Source organism: Periplaneta americana, chromosome 3, assembly GCF_040183065.1.
Source record: "Periplaneta americana isolate PAMFEO1 chromosome 3, P.americana_PAMFEO1_priV1, whole genome shotgun sequence".
In the NCBI taxonomy this organism is placed as follows: Eukaryota; Metazoa; Arthropoda; class Insecta; order Blattodea; family Blattidae; genus Periplaneta; species Periplaneta americana.
The window spans coordinates 22,966,997-22,985,368 of NC_091119.1; positions in this window are offsets into that span (position 1 = coordinate 22,966,997).

Genomic DNA, 18,372 nt, shown 5'->3' on the forward strand with positions numbered 1-18,372 from the left:
GGTAATTATGTATGGAATTATAGGATGGGGTAACTCATTTAAATCCAATTTTAATCCAGTTTATTTATTACAGAAGAAAATAATTAAAATATGTCTTCATAAACCTATTGATTTTCCATCTCAAAATTTGTTTCTAGACTTTAATGTACTTAACGTAAGACAAATTTATTATATTGTATTAATAAAATTCATACATAAAAATTGAAATAATTTTGAATTGTATTCTCATAGTTATGAAACTAAAGGTATGAATTTTTTAAGATTGTTTGAACCAAAATGCAACACTGCTACAGTGTTTAATCATAGTAGTAATTTAGGTCAAGAATATATAACAAATTTATATCTAAATATCCTAATCTTGTCAGTTCTAATAGTTCTAGTATTAAATTTAAAAATTTATGTATGGATTTTTATAAACACTGAAAAATTGTAAATTTAAATTTATATACTATAACTACACAGTAGACATAAAACAAATTGTATTGTATAATTATCAATTTCAATTCAGGAATCCGCCCCTGAGCATGAGTTCTACTCTTTCAGGGGCGAGCTAAAGTTTTTCTGTATATTTTATATTTTATGTTACAATTATTAGCAAAATAATAAATAAATAAATAAATAAATAAATAAATAAATAAATAAATAAGTAAATGTTTATTTAAAAGAAATTTATTATTATTATTATTATTATTATTATTATTATTATTATTATTATTATTATTATTATTTTGTTGTTATTGTCTGCCACTATTGAATTCATTCCACACCCTTTGCTTTTTTTAATATACTGTTTTCAAATTATTCCCATAATATTGATTAATTTATTATGTCATCTATGATCATTGTTAAATTGGACATTTAATTGCAATTTTCAATAAAGGTATTCGTTTTTCAAGGTACAAAGTAATTATCATTATTTACAGACGGGTTCTGGCGGGTTCGCCTTTATCTCATTTACAGGTAAAATACTTTGAACATCGATTATCTCTACAGGTACATCTGACGGGTTCGCCCTTCTCTTACGAAACGCCTCATATGCTATCCATAGTTATTTTAGCTTCCTTTAGAATTAAAATTATTATTTCATAATTATAGGCTATATTGATTTTTTTATGTTTATTACTTGGGTTCGTGGATGACCCCAGCTACAGAACATATTTTCATTTTCTAGTTAGAATTATTTTGCTGTAGGCCTAATAGTGTTTTGTTGTAATCAAAGTCAACATGTACTGCAGTAGGTGATGAGAGTAAATTAATTGTCTAGACATAATAATTAACACTTAATGCAATAACAATTTCCTTTTTTTGCTCTTTATTTCAAGAAAAGTGAATGTGTTCTCTGATAAATGAAACAATAAAAAAATACAGATACAGAATAATCTGCCATTAAACTAATTAAATTAATTCATTCATTCATTGTTTAAACATAGTGAGTAAATCTGGGAGCAATAAATACTTGAATTTTCTTTCACTGTACATAAATATGCAGTAAGCTGTAATATATACTAATTACTAAGCATGAAATTCTAAAACAGCTAAGTTGCGAGAGTTAACATGGAAACGGTGATCTGATTAGTGACTAGTATTCATCATGTAAGCCAGTGATGTCAAAGCAAACGCATTTTTCTGACCTTGACGTCGTGCGCTGGCAGCAAGCGCTATGTATGGAAAGAGGAAGGGTTGTGTATACGAATAAGCAACCTGTTGTATTAACAAAACAGTGGTGCACAAACTTCAAACGGAACGTGAAATTTTATGTCGTTATTATTATATGGCTTCTTTATGTTTAATATTATCTATATTGTCTGTAAAACAAAAGTACTAACATTGATTTCTTATATTGCGCTTGTGTTTTAAATCTTAATAACATAATAGAGAGTTAAGAAGGAATATTCACTTAAATTCCATAGAAGTATAATATTATACTATATTAAGTGGATGAAACACATCATTCATAAAGAAAGTGATATTCCAAAGAAAGAGATTGAGTATGACAGGATAAGTTGGAATTTATATTGATGGTATCTTTAGCCTTACAAACGTAATCAATAAACTAATCAAAACAATATTACAGTACAAAGCAAAGTTACCTAGGTACTGTGTCTGTTTTAAATGTAACTAATATTACATAACAAAACTCTTATCGCATTATGATTTTAAGGTGATATTTGTGAGCAACTTCCTATCATCAGAATATTAAATTATTTTCTCGAAATCTGCTGAAGCTATAGAGCTGACATTTTTACAACGCATGGGCACGTATCTTTTGCTTATGATGTAACAGTAGTTGCTTTTTTAATTCATTTCCTTACAAACAATTACCATGTGAATATTTTCAAAATTTTCAATACACTATCTTCAGTAATACGTATATACGGTATATTAGATTTACGAAAACATTTTGTAAGGCTACTAAATAAATAGGCCTACACCTGAAAATTTCACTTTTCTATACGAAAAGTTGACAAAGTATTTCTTTTGAATATAAAATTCAAACTTGTGAAAAATGAGCATTAAAATTCAAACTTACATTCTTATAATGCACTTATACATCTCAGGCAAATCTAAAAATTAACATGGATACAGTTTTAATAAGTTCTCTTCCCTTTATCTATTGAATCAGTGTTGGCCATCCCTGAATATAGCTGGACCAAGCGGCATATACCACCTCTTTCGTCTGTCTCTTTCCTTTCCGCTGTAAAGCGCTCAGGCTCTCCTGGGCTCTAAAGCGCGAGCTTGCTCCTTTGGGCATCAATTGACATGCCTGATGTAAGCTAACTATAGTAATAAGATTTTTTTCTATTGGTGATGAAGTTTAATTAAGTAAATAGAGAGTCTAAATAACTAAATAAATTTAATAAATAAATAATCGTATATCATATTTTATTATTTTAATAAATGAAAGATTAAATTTTGTAAAACTTTTATTTCAGTGTGATTGATATGTACTATCTATATTAAGTCTGGTACCATAGGCCTATATGATTTCCTCTGTATAGAACATGAATCAGCAATATAGATAGCCAGATATGATTACCGAAGGAAGGACGACTTCGACATTTTGTTCTCTTTAATTTTCCCTTGCTGAACCTCCCGCGCTCACATCTACAAGCTATTATCAGTATACCCTACTTTCTCTTACTACACACTTTACCCATGTTCCTATCTAAAGTTACTACAAAATGAAGTAGTAGTGAATCAGCTCCAACAAGTAATCAAGAGAGTATCGAATATATAAGAAAAGGACTAAATTATTAACATTTTTAGTCTACCTATCAATCATTACGGGCCATATTCATAGACATTCTTAGCGCGTACTTCCGGTGGATGATCAACGAACTAACGTTTTTCGTATTCATAAACCAGTGTTAGCGATATGATATATGATATGATATGATATGATATGATATGATATGATATGATATGAATCCTGTACAAGTAATCAATCGATAGCCGGGGCTAGTTTAGCACGCTCGTAGCGCGGGCTAGCGAAATGTCTATGAATCTGTTTTGCGAGTTGAAGTGCTCAACCATTAAATTAAAATAAAATATTTTAACTATTTTCCACGAAAACAAAACATTAACATTAGGATAGAGAACAAAGGAATTAGGTACATGTCAAAGCAAATGGTTTTCGAAGCTTACAGACGGAATCAATACCAAACTGTATGATCATAGTTCAATGTGAGATAATATTTCAAATCATTATTATTTTACGCTGTTTTCAAATATAATTTTTCAAAAGCCAGCAATTAGAAGAATCTTGTTGCACAAAATACAGCTTAAATGTGTTTGAAATTAGTAATACATCTCACTTTTTAGACATTAAAGGTACGCTTTCACTACATCGTATCGCACTCATCGGACGTATCGCACGGATCGGAAAAAGACTATCTTTGCTGTAATTGTTATGTAACCGCGTTCACTACATCGTATCGCACGCATCGGCTCTCGGCAAATCCGTCCACGTTTCTCGGATGGGCAACTTTTCCGATGCGTGCGATCATGGCCTTCTTTAATAAGTCAATTTTAATTGGTCAACTGTTACTATTATGTAGTGTCATGTTCAGTGTCGCGCCAAAATGGCAGACGTAAAACTTATTTCGCGTGTAGAAAATTGCGAAGAATTATATAATTTGAGGCGTTCCCATTACAGTAATCAAGTCGTTTCTTGCAAATATATTACGTAACCAATATTCTTTCGTTTCTTCCTCTTCAATTAGGACGCATGAAGCAATTACAAATTCTTATTCGCTAACAGTCGTAATTAATAGACCTAACCTCAACTCCTCTGTTTTCAGTAATGTCAATATCGTACGACGTCATGTTTTAAACAGCTGATAGGGAATCCGATGAGGCGATGAGGTGAAGCCGTTACAGTGAACGCACAGCACTTAAAATATCCGTTGCGTGCGATTCGTACGAGGAGTGCGATACGATGTAGTGAACGCTTACCTTAATATTGCATTTTTTTTACAACACGCAATTATCTACACTTCACTCCTATGTAAGTTTAATGTTTTCTTTATGTTTCCACATATTCTGCGATAATAAACTATAAATAAATAGTATATAATAGGTCTATTTTCTTATTTTCAATAAAAGATTTAAAATTGTAGCTCAGTAGATTTAGAAGAAACCTGTTATAAAAATAATATCGAGTTTTTCTCACATTACACAAAGAATCATTTTGTCTGTTCACAGCCAATTTCATAAATGAATGAGAGAAAATCTCACAGCATGCTAACAATATAGGTTAATCCTTAATGTCGAATGTAAAATTTAAATTTAACAAAATATTAATATTCCAAAGATAAAAAAGCAAATAACACCGTTAACTGAAACTGATAGCAATCATCATCATTTTCAAAGTTCTTCGTTCCGTAGTAATAAACTCGAAAACCACTTGCGTACAATGATCACACGCATTATATATTGTGATTTCACATTTAATTTAATATTTCATCAATCTGTGTCTTTAAGTGTGAACATTTCAGTAAAGTTTTGCATTATATCTTAGGTTTATAGGTACATATACAAATATTATTCACAATAGTGGGTTCTCTTGCTTTCTTAAAATCTTTATACACTTTTTGTTTGCAGCAAAGCTAAATTATTTTTTTATATATCACACACATTGTTATAATTACAGTAATAATATATAAGCATTTTATTTTAACACAAGCGTTTTATTTATCCATCACACAAAAGTATTTGATGTGCACATAGTGAGATGTGTTTTCCATCACTGAATGTCAAGATTAAAAAAAAAAAAATTATCTCCACTTTCAGTAGTACTCACATAAATACTATAAGGTGTAGTTTTAGGAATAACCATCTACCGAGTAAACTGTTCAGCCTTGTAAATAAAAAGTGTGAACTATAGAAATTGAAGTACTTAATTAAATTATGTAGATTGAAATAGTACATTATGCAACGAGCCTATAATTATAGTAATTAAGAAGTGAGTATGGATATTTATGAAACGAGCGCAAGCGAGTTTCATAATTTTCATACGAGCTTCTTAATTACCATTATAGGCGAGTTTCATATGACTTTTTATGCTCGACCATATTTCTAACTTGAAATATTCAAATGTATATATTTTATTTGTATCTGACAAGATCGGAAGTGACCTTGTTCTAGGTCGTGAATTGTGAGATGTGAGCAGACGCGAAAGTATTGATTTTTTCCGAGGAACAATAATGTCATTGACCTTGTGTAATCCCGTTAAACTTGGTATAACCTTGAATATTGAATTCGACATTGAAAAACGAGATGACAAATTGAATTTATTTGAATATTATTTACAATTAACGCTAATTATTATAGTAACAGAACATAACTTTCTGTGACAGTATTGGATTTCCAGCCTCCGTGACTTTTCGCTAATTCTCTTTCAATTGCATATCCGAGAATAATCGATACTTGCGGTTTTATAACGAGTAGGTGTACTTTAATGACATGCATTAAAGGACTGCTACCAGGTGTATAATTACTACATTTCGGCATGGTCGAGCATAAATAAAATTATAGGCCTTAGTAAAAGAATAATTACTAGTTACTTTCTTGTTGAAGACACAGTTAATGGTACAGGAAAGAAAATAACAGTCTTTACTTTATATGATAGGTGCTGTTATTAATAATTTACCAGTTTTTTTATACTAGCTTGTAATAATGTAAAACATTCCAATTGAAATAACTAAATTACTCGACAGCAATTTAATTTAAGGGGACACGCTACTGAGATTTCTAATCTCCACAGTTTTGATTGTATGTTTTTGAAATTTTAAAATAGAATAAATGTTGATGAGTTACATGTGCAGAATTATTTTCAAAATTTTATGTTGAAAAGTGTACTCGGAAAAAAATAAAATATACAAAAGTGTTTATAATTTTAGTAAATAAATATCTTGGTCTCATATAAAGATAATTTGTTTCTTAAACTTTTAAAATGATGCTAAGACTACCTACAATGAAATGGTGCATGGGTTTGTTCCTAGTCAATACAGTTCATCAGTAAAAAAAATTAACTTTTAACATTGACCAAAATTGACGAAAACTCAGTAGCGTGTCCCCTTAAAATCGTCAATGACGACTGCTGGAAAGAGACACTGAAGCGCCATCTTTATAGTGAAAATAGTTTAAATGCTTCTTTTGTTTTCATTTGTTTATTTTAATTACAATAAATAAAGCAGTTGAGTTCTTTTTTTCACTGAACTCCACCAGACGTCGCTGACAATCATTGACAACAAGGAAAAATTTGTACAGACTCAGAAACAAAATTTGGGCTACCTGAATTATCCAATTTCAAATTATAACATATCTACTGCGCATCCTCGGTGCTTTTTACAAGTTCCAGTTATAACTAGGGGACGGATGTTGGTGACCTAAAAATCTACTTAAAATGATCAATATAATGCCCTTAAAGTAGTGGAAAATGACGTTGAATTCAAAGAAAATGACATTTAAATATTATTCAGAGTGCTCGCACCACAATTTCTTAAAAATTACTCGCCTTGTTTCAACGAGTGCCTCGCAAATCCCAGAGAGAGGAGGCAACTTCCTGGAATTTGACCAAGATAAAGGAAAAGGACATACAGTAAAATGAAGATTTTAAGGGAAAATTATAGATTTTAATGAGGGTTTACAATGTGTTTCAATCAGGGGTGGTCCATGTCAGTGCCTTCATTCTCCGTCTCCTCCTTCTCCCGCTCTTCACTTTTGTTACCAGATCTTCCAGATAGCGGAGTGTGAATGAGAAAAAGTGCATTCTTGCAACCTTAGAGTTAAAAATACTGTCTACTACGGTACATCCTTTCGGAACCATATTGGGGACACAACGTCCTATTGTCTAGGAAACGGTGCAAGTTTCCCCCCTTCCAAACATAAATTATAAATTTTAAAGGCATGTTGAGTCCTATAAGTATAATATAAGTATCAAATATGTGTAGGTTTATTACAGTCAAATTACTTATCAATAGTACACATGTTTAATCATTACAGACGTGGACAAATTATTAACAAAATTGACGATTTTTATGGTAATTCTGTTTACAAAATTTGACTTTTCAATTTAGACTACAGTTGAAAATTTTTCATATTTCCATCATTACAGTAGACAGAAATATGCAAAAATGTCAACTGTAGTTTAAATTGAAGAGTCAAGTTTTGTAAAAATATATAGCCTAATAAAAATCTTCAATTTAGCTAATAATTTAGAAATTAGCAAAAATGTCAACTGCATTGAAGAGCCAAATTTTGTAAAAATATAAAATAAAAATCTTCAGTTTTGCTAATAATTTGGAAATATCCAAAATGTCAACTGTAGTTCAAATTGAAGAATCGAATTTTCTAAAAATATACAATAAAAACCTTCAGTTTTGCTAATAATTTGTAAATATGCAAAAATATTAAATGTAGTCCAAATTGAAGAGTTAAATTTTGAAAAATATACAATACAAATCTTCAATTTGGCTAATTATTTGGAAATACACAAAAATGTCAACTGTAGTCTAAATTTAAGAATCATATTTTGTAAAAATATATAATAAAAATCTTCAATTTTGCTAATAATTTGTCCACGTCTGTACATTAAATGGTATATAAAAGTTTTTGACAAACGTTTTCGCCACAACCATGGTATCTTCAGGTCTTATTAAAGGAGAACACAATAACACATGATGAACACTTAAGAATATTCAGGTTAAAACAATCGTTAAAAGTTTATAAAACTGGTGTGGTAGGCAGTTAATTTCATGCTACATGTAATCATTTTAATGGCATATGTTCAAACTGCCTACCACACCAGTTTTTAAACTTTTAACGATTGTTTTATCCTGAATATTTTTAAGTGTTCATCATGTGTTATTGTGTTCTCTTTTAATATCACCTGAAGATGCCATGGTTATGGAGAAAACGTTTGTCAAAAACTTTTATATACCATTTCATGTAATATTGTAAGGGTTCAATGTGTGTACTATTGATAAGTAATTTGACTGTAATAAACCTACACATATTTGATACATAAATTCTAAAGATACCCGACAAAAGAACAGTAGGGGTCAAAATTCTCACTTAAACTAAGCTGCTGTCAAGCATTTTATGTTACTTCCGTTGTGTGAGGTGAAGCCTTCAGTGGAATGAGGGATGGACTTTAGAGTTTGTTCCAAACTATAAAACTCAGATTTCACTGTTATTCACTTATTGATTTCTATATTAATAGGCGTCGTCCTAATGTGAAAAATAAGATTACTTTTCATCAACATCCGCTCCCAATTATAACATACAGCGCATGATCAGTGCTTACAACTGGAAAATTCAGGTGGCCTAAATTTTGTTTAGGGTCTGTACATATCATAAAAATAAATCACAACAAAACATTATTCATTGAGGTTCAATTATGGGATGCAGTTTTAGTTTATATTTAAGAAATAAACTTGTATTCCAAATTATTAGAACCTATAAAGATTAACTTATAATTAAGATGATAAAAATAAAATAATTATGTAAGAACTAGAGGGAAGTTGAACGTTGTACTAAATTTATTTATATCGGAAATGGTTGAAATTGAAAATTACGACAGTAGGAAGCAATTTAAAATTCTGACAATTCACGATTTGAATAATTTACAGCTAGAGTTGTGGGAAATATACACATACTTCTATTTTTAAAATAAAGCACAAGTTTGCTTTCTTACCATTAGAATGCTGAACAACGTTCTGAACACAAAACAATATTTTTTTAGAGGTTTATGAAATTAACCAAAACAAAAGTTCTCATTTATACACACAGAACAAATACTGTAAGAGGTACTTAAATTAGTTTTTATGTGCATTGAAAGAAAAGGTTCAGACATAAAATACAATCAGTCAAAACTTATCTACAAAAATGGTTTTGGCGTCACTTTACTCGGTAGCTTGTATTCATCAAATAGTCGTACACAAGGAAAATTGTTTCTGCAACTCAGTTCGAATGGTGACAAAAATTCATACAGTCAAAAAACGTTATTTCTTTTTAATATAGGCCTTGTTTCATATCCGTGGACTTTGTACACGACAACTCTGTAGATGTTATATTATTTACACATAATACGTTACAAGGCATTCAATAAAATCCTTAAATAAGCATGCCATTCACTTCCGGTTCGTTGACTCATTCGAGATCAAGTGAACATCAAGTAAATCTCGTTACACACCTTTGCAATGAGAATACAACTTATAAAATTATACGTTTCTTACAATACGTATGTATATATTACTTTGGTCATTAACTTATTATTTTTTTTTACATTTCTTCGAGATAGGCCTTGTATTTATTTACGTGTCTCATCTATGAATGATCTTGAGTCTGTGAAATGTATTTTATTTTGAATTTCATTCAAGTCGTCTGTAAATTAGGTAGTAATCCAAATAAATCCTTTTGTATTGCAAACATCAGTTTTCTTTGCCAAATTGTAAAAAAAAAAAAAAATAAGAGCATTAAAAATTTACAGATGAAATGAAGTTGCACAATTCTTCCATATAGAAATAATATTTTCTAAAACAGTATTGCTTTTGTAGAAGATTTAAATTTTTAATACAGTCCGTAATTTAAAATATTTTAATTATGTTTTATATCTTTCACTGATAGATTAATGTTTCATTTTCAGTGAAATCTGGTCGTGAATATTTAATTGTTATAGTTTAGCCTGAGAATGATAAAAATGTTGCCTAAGTGTTAATCATAAAGTGTTGGTGACTATATTATTTTCAACTAATACTCACAAAATTGAGCGAAGTATTTCAGAAACTGAATTAATTAACTTACTAATTTTGTGATAACTATTAAAACGACCGGTATTTAATTGTAGCGGGATGTGTAATGCCAAATTCTCCAGCAAATTTATTATTTGGCTGTTGTAAATATTTAGGCCTATATTACTTTTTGTTCAGCCAAGAGAAACTTTAACCTAATAATTTCATAGTAATTATTAAAACGAACTGTATTTAATTGTAATAAGATGTGTAATGCCAAATTCTCTAGCAACAATAAATCAAACCAAATTTATTATTTATCTGTTGTAAATATTTAGGCCTATATTCCTCTTCGTTCAACCAAGAGAAACTTTAACCTAATAATTTCATGTTAATTATTAAAACGAACTACATTTAATTGTAATAGGATATGTAACGCCAAATTCTCTAGCAACAAAAAATCGAAAGCAAATTTATTATTTAGCTGTTGTAAATACTTAGGCCTATATTCTTTTTTGTTCAACCAAGAGAAACTTTAACCTAATAATTTCTTATTAATTATTAAAACGAACTGTATTTAAATTGTAATGAGATGTGTAATGCCAAATTCTCCAGGAACAATAAATCAAATCAAATTTATTATTTAGCTGTTGTAAATATTAAGCCTATATTCATTTTCGTTCAGCCGAGAGAAACTTTAACCTAAAATTTCATATTAATTATTAAAACGAACTGTATTTAATTGTAATAGGATGTGTGATGCCAAATTCTCTAGCAACAATAAATCGAAAGGAAATTAATTATTTGGCTGTTGTAAATATTTAGGCCTATATTACTTTTTGTTCAACGAAGAGAAACTTATTCCATATTAATTATTAAAACGAACTTTATTTAATTGTAATAGGATATGTAATGCCAAATTCTCTAGCAACAACAAATCGAAAACAAATTTATTATTTGGCTGTTGTAAATATTTAGGCCTATATTCCTTTTTGTTCAGCTTAGAGGAATTTTAATCTATTAATTTTATATTACTATTAAAACAAACTGTATTTAATTGTAATAGGATATGTAATGTCAAATTCTCTTGCAACAACAAATCGAAAGCAAATTTATTATTTGACTGTTGTAAATATTTATGCCTATATTACTTTTTGTTCAGCCACGAGAAACTTTAACCTAATAATTTAATTAGTTAATAATTATTAAAACGAACTGTATTTAATTGTAATGAGATGTGTAATGCCAAATTCTCTAGCAACAATAAATCGAAAGAAAATTTAATATTTGGCTGTTGTAAATATTTAGGCCTATATTCCTTTTTGTTCAGGTTAGAGGAATTTTAATCTATTAATTTTATATTAACTATTAAATCGAACTGTATTTAATTGTAATAGGATGTGTAATGCCAAATTCTCTAGCAACAACAAATCGAAAGCAAATTTATTATTTAGCTGTTGTCAATATTTAGGTCTATATTACTTTCGATTCAGCTAAGAGAAACTTATTCCATATTAATTATTAAAACGAACTTTATTTAATTGTAATAGGATATGTAATGCCAAATTCTCTAGCAACAATAAATCGAAAGCAAATTTAATATTTGGCTGTTGTAAATATTTAGGCCTATATTCCTTTTTGTTCAGCTTAGAGGAATTTTAATCTATTAATTTTATATTAACTATTAAATCGAACTGTATTTAATTGTAATAGGATGTGTAATGCCAAATTCTCTAGCAACAACAAATCGAAAGCAAATTTATTATTTAGCTGTTGTCAATATTTAGGCCTATATTACTTTCGATTCAGCTAAGAGAAACTTATTCCATATTAATTATTAAAACGAACTTTATTTAATTGTAATAGGATATGTAATGCCAAATTCTCTAGCAACAATAAATCGAAAGCAAATTTAATATTTGGCTGTTGTAAATATTTAGGCCTATATGGTCATATTAATTATTAAAACGAATTGTATTTTTATTGTAATAGGATGTGTGATGCCAAATTCTCTAGCAACTATAAATCTTAAGCAAATTTATTATTTGGTGTTGTAAATATTTAGGCCTATATTCCTTTCTGTTCAGCTTAGAAGAATTTTCATCTATTAATTTTATATTAACTATTAAAACGAACTGTATTTAATTGTAATAGGAAGTGTAATGCCAAATTCTCTAGCAACAATAAATCGAAAGGAAATTTATTATTTAGCTGTTGTCAATATTTAGGCCTAAATTTCTTTTGATTCAGCTAAGAGAAACTTAAAAAAAAAAAAAAACACCCAAATTTTTTGGAGACAACTAAATTTCCCATATTGACTTCTCCAAAATAATAATCTACTTAGGCTATGTGCTTTTAGTATGCAACAAAATATATTTAGAATTTTTATAATTTAAATTTTATATATAAATTTCTTTATAATATGATAATAGTTCAGTTTAGTATTAAGTTATGTGTGTAATTCATTCCATCTGTCTTAAATAAGAAGCTATAGCAGGATTTATTTAATGTACCAAATCCTCTGCTATTATTACTTACATTTCATTACAGAATTCTGCAAATGAAAGAGTGTAGAATCAAGATCACTGAACCCATAGCATGAGATTCCGAATCTTAGTCTTACAACCAGAATCACAAAATGATGGCGTCATTCCATAGCATCAATTTCCGGTTGTCATTTACGAAGACAAATAAAAAAAAATTCCTCACGTCAAGTCAAAGATAGAAGAGAACTAAATTAAAAACATAAAATGAAATTTAGGAAAAGAATCTTTAGTTTCAAAAGAAGCCACGTGCGCGCCACTAACACATTTTCTTCGCCCCATTTTACAATTTTTCATTTGTTTGTTCAGCTGTTAAAAGACAAGTTATAAGAAGTTTGACAATGTGCTTAGTCTCTTCCGTGAACAGCTGTCTCTCTCTCTGATAGTCTTCATCCTTGTCTTACACATGTGTTGCGCCCCGTATGGGTTTACAAAGTAAACAGGGTGTCCATTAGTGAGAGATGCAAAGTCTGTTGCCCTTTAATCCTCCACTAACCTGACGCCTGTCAATCACAGCTTGGAGTCAAGACCTCAGGTTGAAACCAACGTGACTATTTTACACTGCCAAATGTTTCATTTACTAACAGCAGAGAACGTTCTACACACAGATGCTAAATTAAATGAATTTAGTCTACTTATGAAACGAAAGAAGATATTTTAATTCACTATATTTGCAGATGTGTGTACATTTCTCACCAACAACACTTAAACAAGTAATTATATATTTATAAACTTAGAAAAAATATATGCACATACCATAATTTACAAAGCTATTATCAGGGCCGGGTATTTATGGAGATCGCGAAAATCACGACATACAAGATATACAATAGATTTTGTGCGAGATCGTGCGTATTTGCTTGGTTTCCGCACAGAACCAATCCGCGGTAAGTCTAAAATTCCACATTCAGTATTCCCAACCTAACACACATAACAATTTCCCTCTTCTTACCGCTTAAGTGACATATTGATTTTACTGCTTTAGGCTTTTAACATATTATTTTTAGAGACGTTCAATATAGTAATAATTATAAATTGGAAACTTACCACTACAATTTCAACTAAATTGCACTGTTAATTATTGTTTTTAAATATTTACAAAAATTAAGTAAACTCTACAACTCCACTAAAGTTACTGCATTCGTGATGCAAGTAACATTAAGGAAGCCGTGAAAAAATAAACAAGATTCCATAGACTGGGGGGGAGGGGGGAAGATAGACGTATATCACGGCCTGATGGAGTATAGTAAACACAGAAAACATTTTAAAGCAACAATGTTGAAGATAGATATTTTTATTTTGCAAATTTGCCGTCATTGAACAGAAACCAGGATGGAGATTTCATTTAGAAATTCCTCTTTCGGGTATGTAATAAACGATCTTCGCACAAAATAATGTACGATACACGAGCGGTATGTTTTCTTTCAACTCTCGGAAATTAAAAAAGCTCAATTACTTTTCGCTTTTCCAAACTTTTCCTCGAACATGAAAACTTCAACATACCGCTCTTGTAACGCATATTACTATTTACTAATCTTTACGAATTAAGTTTTTCTGATTAATAATATGCGGATAAAACAATCGCGACAAATCGCGAAATAGAGTTCTAATAGCGAAATATGAACACATTCGCGAATTATTATTATTATTATTATTATTGCGTCGTTTTATAGCAAATTTCATATCCTGAGTTTCTTTTTGGATTTTTTTTCCACTTGAATTTATTATACATCCAAGTAGGCCACATTACATGGTATTCCAGGTGTTCTGATTACATTAATGAACTCAGAAGACGGATAATTAAACATTTCACTAATAAATTGAAAGTGTTAATTTGAAGACTGCAAGTTTTTTTTTTTTTTTTCCTTTTTAATGAATGTGTGTTAAATACAATCTCAATCCAACAAATATTGTCTATTGGCCATACCCCATCTTTAGCAGAATCCAACGAACATTTAATGTTAATTATTTGTAAAGTAGGCATAATATTCATACTGAATTAATACTCCAATTCCAAAATAATTATATTTTCCAAAATTTCCATTAATCTCCAATATTCTCCGCCGACACTAATATTAAAAAACACAAATGATAAAATTAATCTCCATAAATACCTGCCCCTGGCTATTATGAATCAGTCAACCAGAAAAAGAAATCTAGAATTATGTCACAAAATATACTTTAAGTGAATTTAGAATATGTGTAGCCTATAGGCCTATCAATGTTTAGCAGAGTACACTTTTCTCCGTTGTAAAATTATTACAGTTATTTATTTTGGGTAACTAAATGTGAAGAAGTTCCTATTTGGAATAACCTTTTCGAAAATGATTGCGGTTATTCTGAAGAAAATGAGGTGGATTGTTTTAACATTCAGTCATAAAAAATGTATAAGACAAGGATGTCAATAAACCTTATGAGTAGAGCCCGTATTTATAAAACTTGAAATATGCATGCAAATGTGACCTAAAAAATCTTAAAATATACATGATAATAAGCAATATAAAGTTCTAAAAGTACGGTAATTGCTTGTTAATGGTTTTACATTCAAATGAATTAAAATTTGGAGATTTTCAAACCTTGGTGCATGAAAAATTTGTTGACAGTTGTGTAAAGCATTTTACATAGCAATAAAAAGATCTGATTTATGTTTATAGGCCTATAAAATTCCTACCTTTATCCACATTAAATTTGAGAATTACAGGAAACGATTAATTTTATCTTCATGTTTCCCATATTGAAGCTTCTACACCTATCACAAAGAGATTTTTGTACGTTGAGTATAACCTTTGAACATCAAAAAAATCAAAGGTTCATGAGAGAAATTCCATATTTCTTCTTGTGCCAACTGTTTTTTAATTTTGCTGCTTCACCACTTAAAAATTTTGCTATTTTACAAATAGGATTATATCCGAAAATATTTGCAAACCTGATTGAAGTTTCTCAGAAACACTCTTTTACAACAATTCTTTATGTTTCAGGGATCAAAACATATTTTGAACTGAGGATAGGGACTCTTGCTGTGGAGAACACTATTTCCATTCTTGTTTTGTTTCACATAGTCTATACTGACTCACGTGGTACTAAAATAAATGAGCTAAGCATAATGTTACGTTTCCACATGGCGTGAATCATTCATTATTCACCAAGGTTCGGAGAGCTGCTGAATATGTCATTTTTATTACAAAGAAATATGTCCAGATTATTCAGTTTTTATATTAAAATAGAAAAACATGCATACAAGGTAAATGAATCTTAAAATATTCAATCATGTGCACTAACAATATTGCTATTATTAACTTTTGTTATAATAAATCGAAGAAAACCATGTTTGCATATGTTAAATTAATTTGTATGCAATAATCATTTTGCATTAAAATTCGGGCTCTACTTATAAGTCATAGTCATACAGTAGATGTATAATTAAAAATGTTACAATATTTTTTCATGTATCAGGTTCATATCAGAAGTGTTGATTTGTCTTTTAATCACAACATTTATAACAGTAGTTTTCAAACTTCGTAAGCTGTGCCCTAGCAAACAGAGATATCTGATTATTGTGTCAACATAGTCCAACAAATATTTTGTTACCGTTCATTGCATTTTGTCAGTTTACATCTTCTGACCTGAATTTATGGGTGCACCATGGAGAAACAAAAATACAAAGCAATCCTCTTCCTAATAACAGCTGGCCAAGGAACTGGCGAGTGCTACACCCTATCGGTAAAGAACGAAACTACTTCTGAGTATACCAAATGGAATAATCAGGCAAATCGTATGAGTCAGAGATTACAGAAATATTAGTGATTCCAAATGTACTCAATCGAAAGGAAAAGATTAAGATACAGTACCGTCAAAGCGGGCTACTTGGACCCTTAAGGTGTTACTTGAACCCAGAAGAAAAAATGTTTTCGTCGATGTAAAATAACAGTTTGGTGTCGAAAGTTGTGGTTTTTTTCTCTGCAAACTTTCATCTGTACAAATGTGTTCACCTAAGTTACTCCAATGGTAAGTAAACATTTTTTTTTTCTTCTGGGGTCAAGTAACACCTTAAGGGTCCAAGTAGCCCGGTTTGACGGTATTCTCTGTATATTTGATACAGTGGATTACTTTAGATGTTTTGGTTATAGTATTCGTATACCAAAGAAAGAAAGGCTATCCATCTCTACTCCAGTGTTTTCTTAAAATTGAACATACGTAGCTTAATTATAAAAATGAACGGAACGAATATAAAATATGATCTTTCGTATTAACGGTAACTCATTTTACACTTCATTTCAATGTTGAAACTTCTAACATTGTTGACACATTGTTTCATGTTGAATTAAAAAATATGAACTGTATAATTTATTCTTCTAGTACTGGGTGTTCAATTCAAAGTGTATCATGGCTCGCTGTATGCCGTCATGTGGCTAGTCGATGAACCTAGACAATTCAATCTCCTACACTTCCGCAGAGGTGCATTACCTATGAGGCAGAGAAGTTGCCTAGCAAGTACGGCGTTCATACTGAAGAGTACTTACCTATACGTACTGTAACGCCGGTAGTGGCAGGAATGTGAACTGTTTGGAAACATGTACTGAGGTGGGTTTTTTTCTTACTGTCGGGATATGGGGAGAGGGTTAAGACAATTACTTACGTATTTGTTGACATTAACTTCGACGGTCAACATGGACACGGAGAATTTGATTTATGTTGTGGAATGCTGCCGTACGCAACCGATGATAAAAAATACCCTGCGTACGACTTGCCGGCGCAAAACACAATTCGAAAGAGGTAATGGTAGCACAGAGACTTTACAGACCGCCATCTGTTGCTACGACGTTCAAGTTATATCGTACACGTTCTCAAGTTCAGATTGAACGCCTTGAATAATAGGCAACTTCTCTGACATAAAAGCTGAAACTCGCTTCAAATCGCTGACTCACAACAGTGACGTCATGACACACTTTGAAATGAATACCCAGTATAAAAGAGTTGGAATTATTAATGTAAAAACTTTCCAGGGCAACAACACCAAATAAGATTTCGCTCTCTATTGGGGCACGTCTCACAATTTGAAAACCACTGACCACAAGTTTGTATGTCACAGATATTCTTTATAGCTGCAGCCGAGATCACATCTTAACATACGATCTATATGACTGCAAATAGATTCTATATTCCATACACTCCACTTTTGTTCAGTAAGTACAGTACATAGAGTTTATCACGGAATAAGGTGGTGATTAAAACTTCACAGAACCGGGGTAAATTTTGAGGAACGGACAAAGTGCGAAACAAACTTGAGACAGAGAGAGGAGGCTACCAAACAATGTGTTAGCAGAGCCCTTTACAGCTCTTGTAGTTGCAGCTGAAGAATTGGTTGTCACTGGATTTCATTTGTCCCATTGTGTGACGTAAACACACCCCCGCCCCGCTCACTGGGTTGTTTATAAGGTAACACGGAGGCGAACGTGGTATAGAATTCAGGAACATTTCTAACCTAATGTTAATCACGGCTAGCTGAACATTACAAGAAGTTAAAACTGTAGAGTTGAATTCGTAGAACTTTGAACACGGGTTGTATCTGCGCAGAGCTAAATATTCATCACAAA